Here is a 12,351-nt window from a genome sequence, read left to right as displayed (position 1 = left end):
GCCCACCTGAGGGTGACCCTGCAGAGCCCACCATAGAGAGTCTATGGTGGGCTCTGCAGGGTCACCCTCAGGTGGGCTGTGTGGGATCTCAACTGGGCTCTGCAAGGGGCGTAACTAGCAATCACGGGGCCCCATACAAAATTTTGCAATGGGCCCCTGTGATTTGTGAGTGGTGTCAGCCCTGCCTAGTTGTCTTTTTCTAAACTACTCAAACACTCCCCTCATGTCAATGCCATAGACAGTCCTTTTAGTAGTCCACAATAAGAACTAGGAGGACTGATTAGACTCAATAGACACCCATAGACATTTCTTAGTCTGTAGTACTTGATAGGAACTAGGAGGGCTAATTAGACTCCACAAAACACTGGTATTGAGCAGATGACACAGGACAGCTCTGGATTTCTGGCAGGATCAACAAGTATTTTCTGCATTTATCTAACAGACGTAACACAATTCTGTCACTGGGATATTTAACAGACGAAAAGGCAGCAAATAAGAGAAGATGGAGGTTGGGGTGTACGTGCCCTTTAAGGCCGGCTGTATGTAGGTATTATGAGGTTTGGGGCTCATTCACACACATGTGCATTCCGACAGCATGCTCTAAAAAGCGCGTTACTACAAAGCCTGTATGCGGCAGCTGCCCTGTGTGCCGTTCATTGTGAATGGGCAATGCTCTGCAGAGCACCACGTATCCCATGCGTTGCGGCACGCTGCATTGTTATTAAAGGGCCAGGCGCGCGTTTTTCATCCGTTGCGGTGTGTCGGGAGCCTGTTCATGACGAATGGGACGCCTGGACGCAGTACTGTCACATCTTCAGTCTCTCCCTCTCTACTGGTATCTTCTCCTCTAGAACCCACACTGGTCACCACCCAAAGCCCCCAAAATCTGTCAGTGGACCCACCAGCCTGACCAACCCTGAGACCCATTTCCATCATTCCATTTACCTCCAAACTCCTAGAACATCTAATCTGCAAGCATCTGACCTCCGACCTCGCCAGGAGAAACCTTCTCCACCCCCAACACTGTACAGTCATTCCACACAAACTGAATGACTCACTGTCCAAACCAATGGCCACCAGATGGACATCAGCTACGTCCATCAACCTAAAAAGCACCAGGAGCTGGTGAGACCCCACCATCTGTATCTGAGAGAGACCCCACCATCTGTATCTGAGAGAGACCCCACCATCTGTATCTGGGAGAGACCCCACCATCTGTATCTGGGAGAGACCCCACCATCTGTATCTGGAAGAGACCCCACCATCTGTATCTGGCAGAGACCCCACAATCTGTATCTGAGAGAGACCTCACCATCTGTATCTGAGAGAGACCCCACCATCTGTATCAGGGAGACACCCCACCATCTGTATCTGGGAGAGACAGCTGGAGAGAGACACAGTGCTGACAACTTCTCGTTCTTTAATTTCATGGTGAATGTCAGACCCACAAATCAAATCATATTCTGAGGCCCACTGGAAGGGAATGTAGGGGCATCTGTAGGAGGGACATTTTGCACATACCCCAATCTCATACCTGTCCTCTCCTAGGTGCTCACTTATGAGAAGAACTGACCTACAAAACAGAATTCTCTATCTTCCATGCTGGTATATTGTGAATATGTTATGTCTACACTATGGGGGCGGGGGGCCTGGGAGGAGAACAATGCTAAGTGTTTGGACTGCTCTACAGGATGCATGGGTCATAGGGGCCCAGAAGAATCGTAGTGTGCCCCATACAATATCCTAGATTTGACCACCATCCCTGTGCTGAGTTCCCGGGTCTATACACTTGCATTGCCCATTATGAGGGGCCCCCACCATCCCTGTGCTGAGTTCCCGGGTCTGTACACCCACTGTGCCCATTATGAGGGGCCCCCACCATCCCTGTGCTGAGTTCCCGGGTCTATACACTTGCATTGCCCATTATGAGGGGCCCCCACCATCCATGTGCTGTGTTTTCTGGTCTGTACATTTGCTGTGCTCATTATGAGGGGCTCCCACCATCCCTGTTGAGTTTTTATTTAGTTTATATTATGGTGAATGTAACAGAAGGATCAGAACACACAAAGCTCCCAAATGGACATCTGGATTTATAACATCTGGGCGTCTCCAGCTTTCACATGTGAATGTTTGTTTTACACAATTAGCGGTTATTCTATACAGGAAATGTTCAGAGATAGTGAGGAAATCCTGGACAGACATGAGGACAGATGGATTGAGGTGGTGGAAAGGTGAGCACTGTGTGCTTCTATGCCGAGTGATGGCCTATCAGTGTCCTGAGGTTACATTCATAGATTAGGAGAAGATAAAGAGGAAGGAGATATGGAGGAGAAGATAAAGAGGAAGGACATATGGAGGAGAAGATAAAGAGGAAGGACATATGGAGGAGAAGATAAAGAGGAAGGAGATATGGAGGAGGAGAAGATAAAGAGGAAGGAGATATGGAGGAGAAGATAAAGAGGAAGGAGATATGGAGGAGAAGATAAAGAGGAAGGACATATGGAGGAGAAGATAAAGAGGAAGGAGATATGGAGGAGGAGAAGAAGATAAAGAGGAAGGACATATGGAGGAGGAGATAAAGAGGAAGGAGATATGAATGGAGAAGATAAAGAGGAAGGAGATATGGAGGAGAAGATAAAGAGGAAGGACATATGGAGGAGGAGAAAATAAAGAGGAAGGAGATATGGAGGAGAAGATAAAGAAGAAGGAGATATGGAGGAGGAGAAGATAAAGAGGAAGGAGATATGGAGGAGGAGAAGATAAAGAGGAAGGAGATATGGAGGAGGAGAAGATAAAGAGGAAGGGGATATGGAGGAGGAGATAAAGAGGAAGGAGATATGGAGGAGGAGATAAAGAGGAAGGAGATATGGAGGAGAAGATAAAGAGGAAGGAGATGTAGAGGAGAAGATAAAGAAGAAGGAGATATGGAGGAGGAGAAAATAAAGAGGAAGGAGATATGGAGGAGAAGATAAAGAGGAAGGAGATATGGAGGAGAAGATAAAGAGGAAGGAGATATGGAGGAGAAGATAAAAAAGAGGAAGGAGATATGGAGGAGAAGATAAAGAGGAAGGAGATATGGAGGAGAAGATAAAGAGGAAGGAGATATGGAGGAGGAGAAGATAAAGAGGAAGAAGATATGGAGGAGGAGATGAAGGGGAAAGAGATATGGAGGAGGTGATGAAGGGGAAAGAGATATGGAGGAGGAGAAGAAGATAAAGAGGAAGGAGATATGGAGGAGGAGATAAAAAGGAAGGAGATATGGTGGAGAAAATAAAGAGGAAGGAGATATGGAGGAGGAGAAGATAAAGAGGAAGGAGATATGGAGGAGGAGAAAATAAAGAGGAAGGAGATGTAGAGGGGAAGATAAAGAGGAAGGAGATATGGAGGAGGAGAAGATAAAGAGGAAGGAGATATGGAGGAGAAGATAAAGAGGAAGGAGATGTAGAGGAGAAGATAAAGAAGAAGGAGATATGGAGGAGGAGAAAATAAAGAGGAAGGAGATATGGAGGAGAAGATAAAGAGGAAGGAGATATGGAGGAGGAGAAAAAGAGGAAGGAGAAGATATGGAGGAGGAGAGGAAGGGGAAGTGAGATATGGAGGAGGTGATGAAGGGGAAAGAGATATGGAGGAGGAGAAGAAGATAAAGAGGAAGGAGATATGGAGGAGGAGATAAAAAGGAAGGAGATATGGTGGAGAAAATAAAGAGGAAGGAGATATGGAGGAGGAGAAGATAAAGAGGAAGGAGATATGGAGGAGGAGAAAATAAAGAGGAAGGAGATGTGGAGGAGAAGATAAAGAGGAAGGAGATATGGAGGAGGAGAAGATAAAGAGGAAGGAGATGTAGAGGGGAAGATAAAGAGGAAGGAGATATGGAGGAGGAGAAGATAAAGAGGAAGGAGATATGGAGGAGGAGATGAAGGGGAAAGAGATATGGAAGAGGAGAAGAAGATAAAGAGGAAGGAGATATGGAGGAGGCGGAGAAGATAAAGAGGAAGGCGATATGGTGGAGAAAATAAAGAGGAAGGAGATATGGATGGAGGAGGTGGAGGAACTAGAGATAGAGGAGGGGGGATGACCGGAAGCAGAGGCGGATATAGCACATGGTGTGGTGTCCTGAAGCTCCAGCAAGGTATCCTGCTGATTAATGAGGCCTCCAGCTCCTGTTGCTACACCTGGCAGCCTGCTGAGTGCAGTTGATCCCGGCAGGGAGAACATACAGGCAGGCAGTGGTCTGGATAGCAATTTCCTGACCGTGGTCCTGGCAGACTATGATGCCGTGGTGTAAAGCATGCCGCCACTGGACTCTAGAAAAGTGGAGACGTGTTCTCAGCAGTGACCAATCGCGCTTCGTGTACGTGTAAAGGCGTCCCAATACTTTTGGTAATATAGTGTAGATGTAGAGGTCTAGTTATAAACAATTCCCAGGCCCCTCTCCCCGCACACATGGACTTCTCTCTGTGCGGATATATGCCAAAACAAACGCATTTTTAATGGTTACATGTAATATCACATTATGGCCACTAGATGGAGCAAAAGGACCATAAATAAAGAGAATGTAGCTTTGTATTGCTCATCGGCGCCCTCTAGTGGCCATAATGTGATATTACATGGGGAAAAAACCCTAAACTACATTCCCTTGTAAATGAACAACTAAAGAACAATAGTTTTGGCATAGATCTGCATGGGGGAAATGTTTACACATATTTGGGGGAGCCAACCCAATACTGAACCCTACGGACTAAGACTGGGATGCCATTAGAGTTCATGTGCGTGTAAAGGCGTCCCAATACTTTTGGCAATATAGTGTATATATATATATTTGTTTGGCTCTGTGTTTTATTCCATCGGAATTGCATCAGGAAAGGGACTATCACTGGACAGAGCGGCGTCAGTTCACACGGCAGACACAAGAGGGACCCCCAGAGACACGCATATCTTCTATTTATATAACACCAGCATAGTCTGCAGCGCTGTACATTGTACTCCAGTCTCCAGACATACCGTACACTGCGAGGGAACATTGTTACATTGTAATTATTGTGACTACACATTTTAGTTATTCTGCATACATCACAATCTCACGTAGGTGAATCTCGGAATCTCCAGTCACATTTTTGGATACCAAAGGACATTTTTTTGCCGTGAGCCACATACTACTCATTTGCTGTTTTATTTATTTATTTAAGGTATTTATATAGCGCCGACAATTTACGCAGCACTTTACATAGTTACATGTCACATATCAGTTTTGTTATAAGGTGTGAGGAGCCGGTTCCTTCGGGGGGAAAGGTTCATTGTCCGAGTGATACAGATTGTACGGACATACGAGGAAAGAGACGGCTGTAATAACAAGAGCTCCATAGACTCTCCGCTCCAATTCTAACTTCAGCTGCAGTCAGTCTCCAAAGGATCAGCCGCACAAACCAAATACAATCCAAGATTGACTGAAATCATCCAAACAGGTTCCAAATGTAAAAAAATAAATCCGAGAGAGTGATAAACGACGTGTACATCACCATGAACATCTCCCACACCACGCCAACGCCGCCCATGCGTTTCACCACCTGGGCTTAAAGGAGAACTATGGGGGGGGGGGGGGTTTTTTCACCTCATAGTCACAGGTCGGCTCAGTAGATCGGGAGGTGAGGGAACACATACCGGCGTTCGCTCACCTCTCCATCCTGTCACGGCTCTCTGCCGTGACAGGGGGAGTGGCTGGATTCCCCCCGCTCCGATCTGCCAACGTTGACTGGCGGAACGGACGGGGGAGGGGCGGGTACAGCTGGCTCTGCCTCTAGATAGGCAGAGCCAGCTGTCACTCACGCAGCTGGGTGGATCTCGACATCGATGTCGGGATCCGCTCCGGCTGCGGCATCTCAGTATACCGCGAGCTGTAGCTCGCGGTATACTGAGCTTAGAGTGACGGGAGGACGCTAGTTTGTGTCCCCCCGTTACCCTAAGGCGAACTATGGGGAAAGCCCTGACCACATAGTTCTCCTTTAATCATAGAGGTGAAGCCCTTTCATTTACACGCCCCTTATATGTGTACGATACCGTTCTATTCCATATGATTGGTGATGAAGGGCCCGTTCACACCAGATGCAGTACATTCTGGCCCGATATCTGGTGTTGTTTCGGTTTTAACATGTTCATTTTGGTGCACCTCTAATTTTTTTATTTTCTTTTAATTGTTTAGCACTTTTTTATTTTTTTACTTTTTTAAATTTTTATTCATCTAATTATCTTTTACTTTTTTTTTAATTTTTTTAATTTTTTAATTTGTTATAATTATTTGTTACTTTTTTAATCTTACTATCTTTTACTTTTTATCATTATAATTATTATTTTTTCATAATTTGTATTTATTTTATGTTTTATCAATTTTGTTTTTTTTTTAATAAAAAATGTTTCACTTAAAGGAGAATTATGACCTAAGGGCAAATTAAAATACCCCTTACCTTGATTGTAGTAGCATTCTTCCTTTTTTCTAAAGTCGCAGCACATCACAGATAAAATTCTCAAAACCTGTAGTAAACGGCCATCTTCAGCCCTGCTCCGAGCTCCTTTCCTCTTAGGCCCCCTAACCGTTGATCCAGCCCGCCCACAGCTTTTTATTCAAATTTTCCCATTGCTGTGGCCGCGCTTCCTCTCATCGTGCACAGCGGTGTTTTGTCAGCGCGTGCACGCTGGCATTTGTGAGCGGGAGGCGGAGTCTGAAGTGAAAAGGCAGCAGCAAGAGATTGTAAGAAATAAACGGACTTCCAGGGTGCCATAGCAGCCTGGTTGAGAAAGACTGGTCTAGCTTTATCTATCTCTTTTTCCCCCCAGCGTTAGTGACCCTGGCCCACCCTGTTCATTTGTGGGATTTCAAATGCAAATGCAGCCTGCCTAAAAAGTCCCGTTCATCAAAACTAGGGTGCCGATACTGGGCATTTTCACGAGTACTTATACTCATGAAAATGCTCCGATACTAAGCACCAATATCGGTACTTTACATTTTTAAACTGAAGCTGGCAGTGTAAACAGGTACCAGGCTTCACAGGAAGGCTGCCGAGGTCCCCAGAAAGGTCTGGCAGCCTTCCTGTGATTCGAAGCACCTGTTTCCAGTGCTGGTGTAGTATTAATGTTCCCCATGAAAATCCATTTCACTCACCCCTCGACTGAGATTGGAACTTCGGCCGCAAATCTCCTTCCTGTGGAACCCCGCCGCCCGCACCCGCCCACGGGACTGACAGGGACCCCTAATGAGACCCCGCAAAAACCACCATAGACCCTGCACATCCCACCATAGACTCCACACAGCCCTCCTGAGACCCCGCACAGCCCTCCTGAGACCCCGCACAGTCCTCCTGAGACACTGCACAGCCCAGCTGAGAGCCCCCATAGCTTCCCGAGACTTCACACAACCTCCCAAGACCCCTCACAGCCCACCTGAGGCTCTGCACAGCCCTCCTAAGACCCCGCACAGCACACCTGAGACCCCGCAACGGCCCTCCTAAGACCCCACACAGCCCTCCTGACACCCTGCACAGCCACCTAAGACACCACACAGCCCTCCTAAGACCCCCCACAGCCAACTGAGATCCTCCATTGGAGACATTAGGCCAGCACCTCAGAGCAGCACAGAGTATCTAGCTTTATATTATTCTGCATTGATGTATAATGCATTGCTGGGATTTGTAGTATCTATAGCTGGTTGCCATTCGGCATTGCTGTATAATGTATTGCTGGGATTTATAGTCCTCTCCAGCTGATGGTATTATTCTGCATTGCTTTATAATGTATTGCTGGGATCTGTAGTCCTCTGTATCAGGTGGTATTCTGCATTGCTGTATACTGTATTGCAGGATTTGTAGTCCTCTATAGATGGTGGTATACTGCATTGCTGTATAATGTATCGCTGGGATTTGTAGTCCCATTACAGCTTGGAGTCAGTGACAGAACTGCCAGGAGTGCAGCGTTTGCAGCTGGGACCGGGCCCTGGTGCTCCATCACTGTCACATGACACTAAAAAAACTATCTGTAATTGGTATCGGCGACTACTTGAGGAACGGTATCAGTACTCGTACTCGGTCTGGAAAAAATGGTATCACTACATCCTTAATCAAAACTGACGTCTACCTGTAGCATTAACCCCGTTATGAAATGCTGGGTTATACAAGCTCTCCTAGGCTTTTTTTACTGGTGATTGATAGCTGCACAGGGCCGGTGCAAGGATTTTTTCCTACACAGGCAAAGGTGCATTTTAGCGCCCCATTCCCCCTGCCGCGCGCCCTCAGACGGCTGTTTCAAAAACATTTTTTAAAAGGTTAGAAATAAAACATTTTTGGTTTTGGTTTCAGCCTGACATTTTATTTTTCATTTCGGTTTTGAAATTTCCTTTTTGGTGCACCTCTAATTTTATCACTTTTTTTTCCCTATTTTTTTTTACTTTTTTAAATATTTATTTATCTGATTATCTTTTACTTTTTTAATCATTTTTTAATCTTATTTTTTTATTTGTTATAATTTTTTTCTTATTATTTGTTACTTTTTTAATCTTACTATCTTTTACTTTTTATCATTATAATTATTATTTTTTCATAATTTGTATTTATTTTATGTTTTATCAATTTTGTTTTTTTTTTAATAAAAAATGTTTCACTTAAAGGAGAATTATGACCTAAGGGCAAATTAAAATACCCCTTACCTTGATTGTAGTAGCATTCTTCCTTTTTTCTAAAGTCGCAGCACATCACAGATAAAATTCTCAAAACCTGTAGTAAACGGCCATCTTCAGCCCTGCTCCGAGCTCCTTTCCTCTTAGGCCCCCTAACCGTTGATCCAGCCCGCCCACAGCTTTTTATTCAAATTTTCCCATTGCTGTGGCCGCGCTTCCTCTCATCGTGCACAGCGGTGTTTTGTCAGCGCGTGCACGCTGGCATTTGTGAGCGGGAGGCGTCTCTCTCTCTCTCTCTCTCTCTCTCTCTCTCCCTGCCCTGTGTGACACTGACATACTAGAATCACCAGGGATCACTGAAGAGAGAGGGGAAAGAGGGCTCTCTCTTCAGTATTTACTACAAATGGGCAAGTCCATATATGGTGAATGATGTCAATCATCTTCGAGGAAGGATAGTGGTGATCAATCATCTCCGAGGAAGGATAGGTGACACCATTGGATGGGGTGACACCAAAATGACTGACAATCATTTTGGTGTCACCTCCTCGGAAAAGTCGGGCGCTCGGTCATGGAGGGTCCCCCCTTTCCTGCCCTGCCGGGCCAGTGCCCGGATCAAGGGTCTGGTAGGAATGTTAGGGGGGGACCCCACATTTTTTCTCCCAATTTTTGGGGGGCTGGGGTTCTCCCTTAAAATTCCTACCAGACCTAAAGGGTCTGGCATGATTTGGGGGGGAACCTCACACTTTTTTTTTTTCCTCTTCTGCAGACTAAAAAAAAACAACACATTTTTTCCCCCTAATATCATTTTGCTGCCACGAACAAAGGAAATTTCGACCGGACTACCGATAACTAATTTTTCCAAATCCGAATCCCGAAAACGAATTCAATTTCAGACCCGAAAACGAAATTACGCGAAATCGGAATCAAAACTAAACTAAACACATTTTTTTGCTGGTGCGCATGTCTAATGGAAACCCATTCCATGAAGCTCTCTACGCACTGTTGTTGCGCCAATCTGAAGGCCGCATGGAGTTTGGAGGTCTGTAGCTATTGGACTCTGCAGACAGTTGGCGACTTCTGCGCACTGTGCGCTTCAGCATGCGCTGACCCCTCTCTGTCATGTGACGTGGCCGACCACTTCCTGGCTCAGTTGCTGTTGCTCCCAGTTGCTTCCACTTTGTTATAATCCCAGTAACAGGCGACCGCGGCGGAATATTTAGTAGCCGGGAAATGTCACGGAACACCTGAACCCAATGATTTGGAGGGGGAGGGTCCCAATACTTTTGGCAATATAGTGTATGTGATATCATTATAGAGCCCTATCTGTCCTCTAACATACAATATATAACATGTGTGGGCGCGCTTTGTAAGAAAGTATATGACTGACGTGGAAGAATCACACGGCAACAATGTCAAAAGTGTGTCAGTCATCTAGAAACAGAAACTAAAAACAAGCTCGGTCGTGAAGGGGTTAAAGATTTCCATAGATGAAAGCAGAAGGTGATGGTCCTTCAGATCTACTGAATTCCTATCACATGAACTGCTGTGTTTATATGTACATTCCACCCCTATGGCAGTGGGGGAGGGGGGGGGGAGGTGTTATTGGCAAAGAGATTTTGAAAATGAGAAAATTGGAAAATGAGACTTTTTGTTTATTAAGATTGAAACCCTCAAAGTTTATGGACTTTGCTAATGCATTCGGTGGAGGGACCGTGTCCTTCAGGTCACGTTGAGGGCATTCCCGGGGGGGGGGGCTAGTAAGGTGCCGAGGGCGGCCGAAGCTTGGCTTGCCTGGGGCAGCCAAATACATAAATACACCACTGGGCATGCGGCCATAAAAACGAATGATAGGAAGCATTGGAAGTCTGCACCTTTTTCCTGGCATTGTTTCCTGTAAATGTTTAATGTGTGTTGTCACAATGTTCTGCACCTCATTATACAAACACCGATAGCAAGGACTTTCACAATGATGAACCCTCTCAGCAGTCATCAAGAATTGGCCCGCACACTGCAAACTTTCTCTTTCTATTCCTTTGTGTTTCCATCTATGTTGTCGTCGTTGTTTTATGTTTATTATCGTTGGTCATTTATTGTATCTTTATTTTAGAACCAGAGAGAAGTTATCACGAACCTGACCGGAGACTCAGCTGAGAAGGGGGCTGCCCGTGCACCCCTCGTCCCGCACCTCTGGAAGTGGTGACAGGGGAATGTAAGGACGGAGCGGAGCACAGGTGCTGATACTGGTGGCTGGCCGGTTCCTGAGGAGGCGCTTGAGTGCGTTGGACCAGCTGGTGAATCGGCAGGACCGGGATGACACCGGGACCTCTGGAAACCAGAGCAGGCAACGGGTGTGAGGCCAGGGGACCACTGGCTGGATGTAGTTGCTCAGGATGCTGATGGAGCGATCCAGCAAGTGGCAGGCCAGGGGGGAAGTCAGGTTCAAGCACGAGGTCATACACAGGTAGCCGAATCCTGAGGTGCCGAATCACAGATCAGGAGCAACGTCAGGAAACGTAAAACGGGGTCATACACAGGAGATCAGAGAGCAGAGGTACCCAATCAGGAGGAGGAGGCGGAGTCAATTGGTCACAAGCATACACAGGACGTCAGGATACAAGAACAAAGTACTCGGAATAAAGGGACAAAGGAATGATCTGGTTTGATAACGGTGCCAATGTTCTGCCTTCGGCAGGAAGAAATAGACGGTTGACCTACCTGCAGTATCAAAATTGATGGAGCTGAAGATAAATCATCTCTATTTACAGCAGATTGAAGACTGTTTACCTTTCTAAAAAGAAAACTCCCAACATCCTTCACCTGAAAGAGAGGAAGGAGCACCTGAAAGAGAAGGAAGCTGGTGCATCTTGGGAGTTCAGGTTCCATTTTAGAAATGAAGAAGGAGGAATCTACTGCCATTCACAGCACAGGTCTGGAGGAAAGAGCCCAAATCCCTCTTAGGCAGCATTGCTGGTATTAATGGACTGGTCATCAAGATTTCACTCCGTCTGGCTTATTGCAGAATAGGAGGGTTTAGATGCACGTCGAGCTATACAGGCCACAGGACAACATATAGCAGGGAGAGAACAGCCAAGCTGTCACTACCTACATTATAAAATGATCCTGTTCTGTGGGATATGCACTGCAACTGCCCTAATGAAGCCAATGTGGGGTAAAAAAAAAAGGCCTATATCAAATGGTAAATGTAAACCGGCAGAAGTTCCATCATGGGCTTGTGGTGAATGTTGACAAAGTCTGGAAATGGAGGAAATTCTGGAAACATGAATTTAGGGTTTCTAGAACAACAAGCACTGATTCCAGTGAGATGGTGGAAGATGACTCGTGTGTCAAACCCAGGACTGGAGAGTACATTCAACAACCTTGTGTGGACTGAGGAGAACTATGGGACGTGAAATGAGGCCCAACATATATAAAGGCCGCTGTCACGACCTACTGTCTGCGTTTATGAACCACAACTGCGGAGAGATGAGTGGCTGCGGTTTGTATTGGTTTATATCTAAATATGGCAATCAGTACTGAACTCCAGGCGTCACTCTCAGTCTCCACTGTCAAGGCTCTGGCGATCAGAGTTAGACCTGGAACTATGCAGGCAACATGAGTTTAAGGAACTCCTATCAACCTCTGGAGGAACCCAAGGTTTACATGGCACAACCATGGTTGAGAATGGCAGTGAT

Source organism: Nanorana parkeri, unplaced genomic scaffold (genome assembly GCF_000935625.1).
Source record: "Nanorana parkeri isolate BGI_ZX_2015 unplaced genomic scaffold, ASM93562v1 scaffold2523, whole genome shotgun sequence".
In the NCBI taxonomy this organism is placed as follows: Eukaryota; Metazoa; Chordata; class Amphibia; order Anura; family Dicroglossidae; genus Nanorana; species Nanorana parkeri.
The sequence above is the reverse complement of the archived record's forward strand: the minus strand, read 5'-3'. Positions refer to the sequence as shown.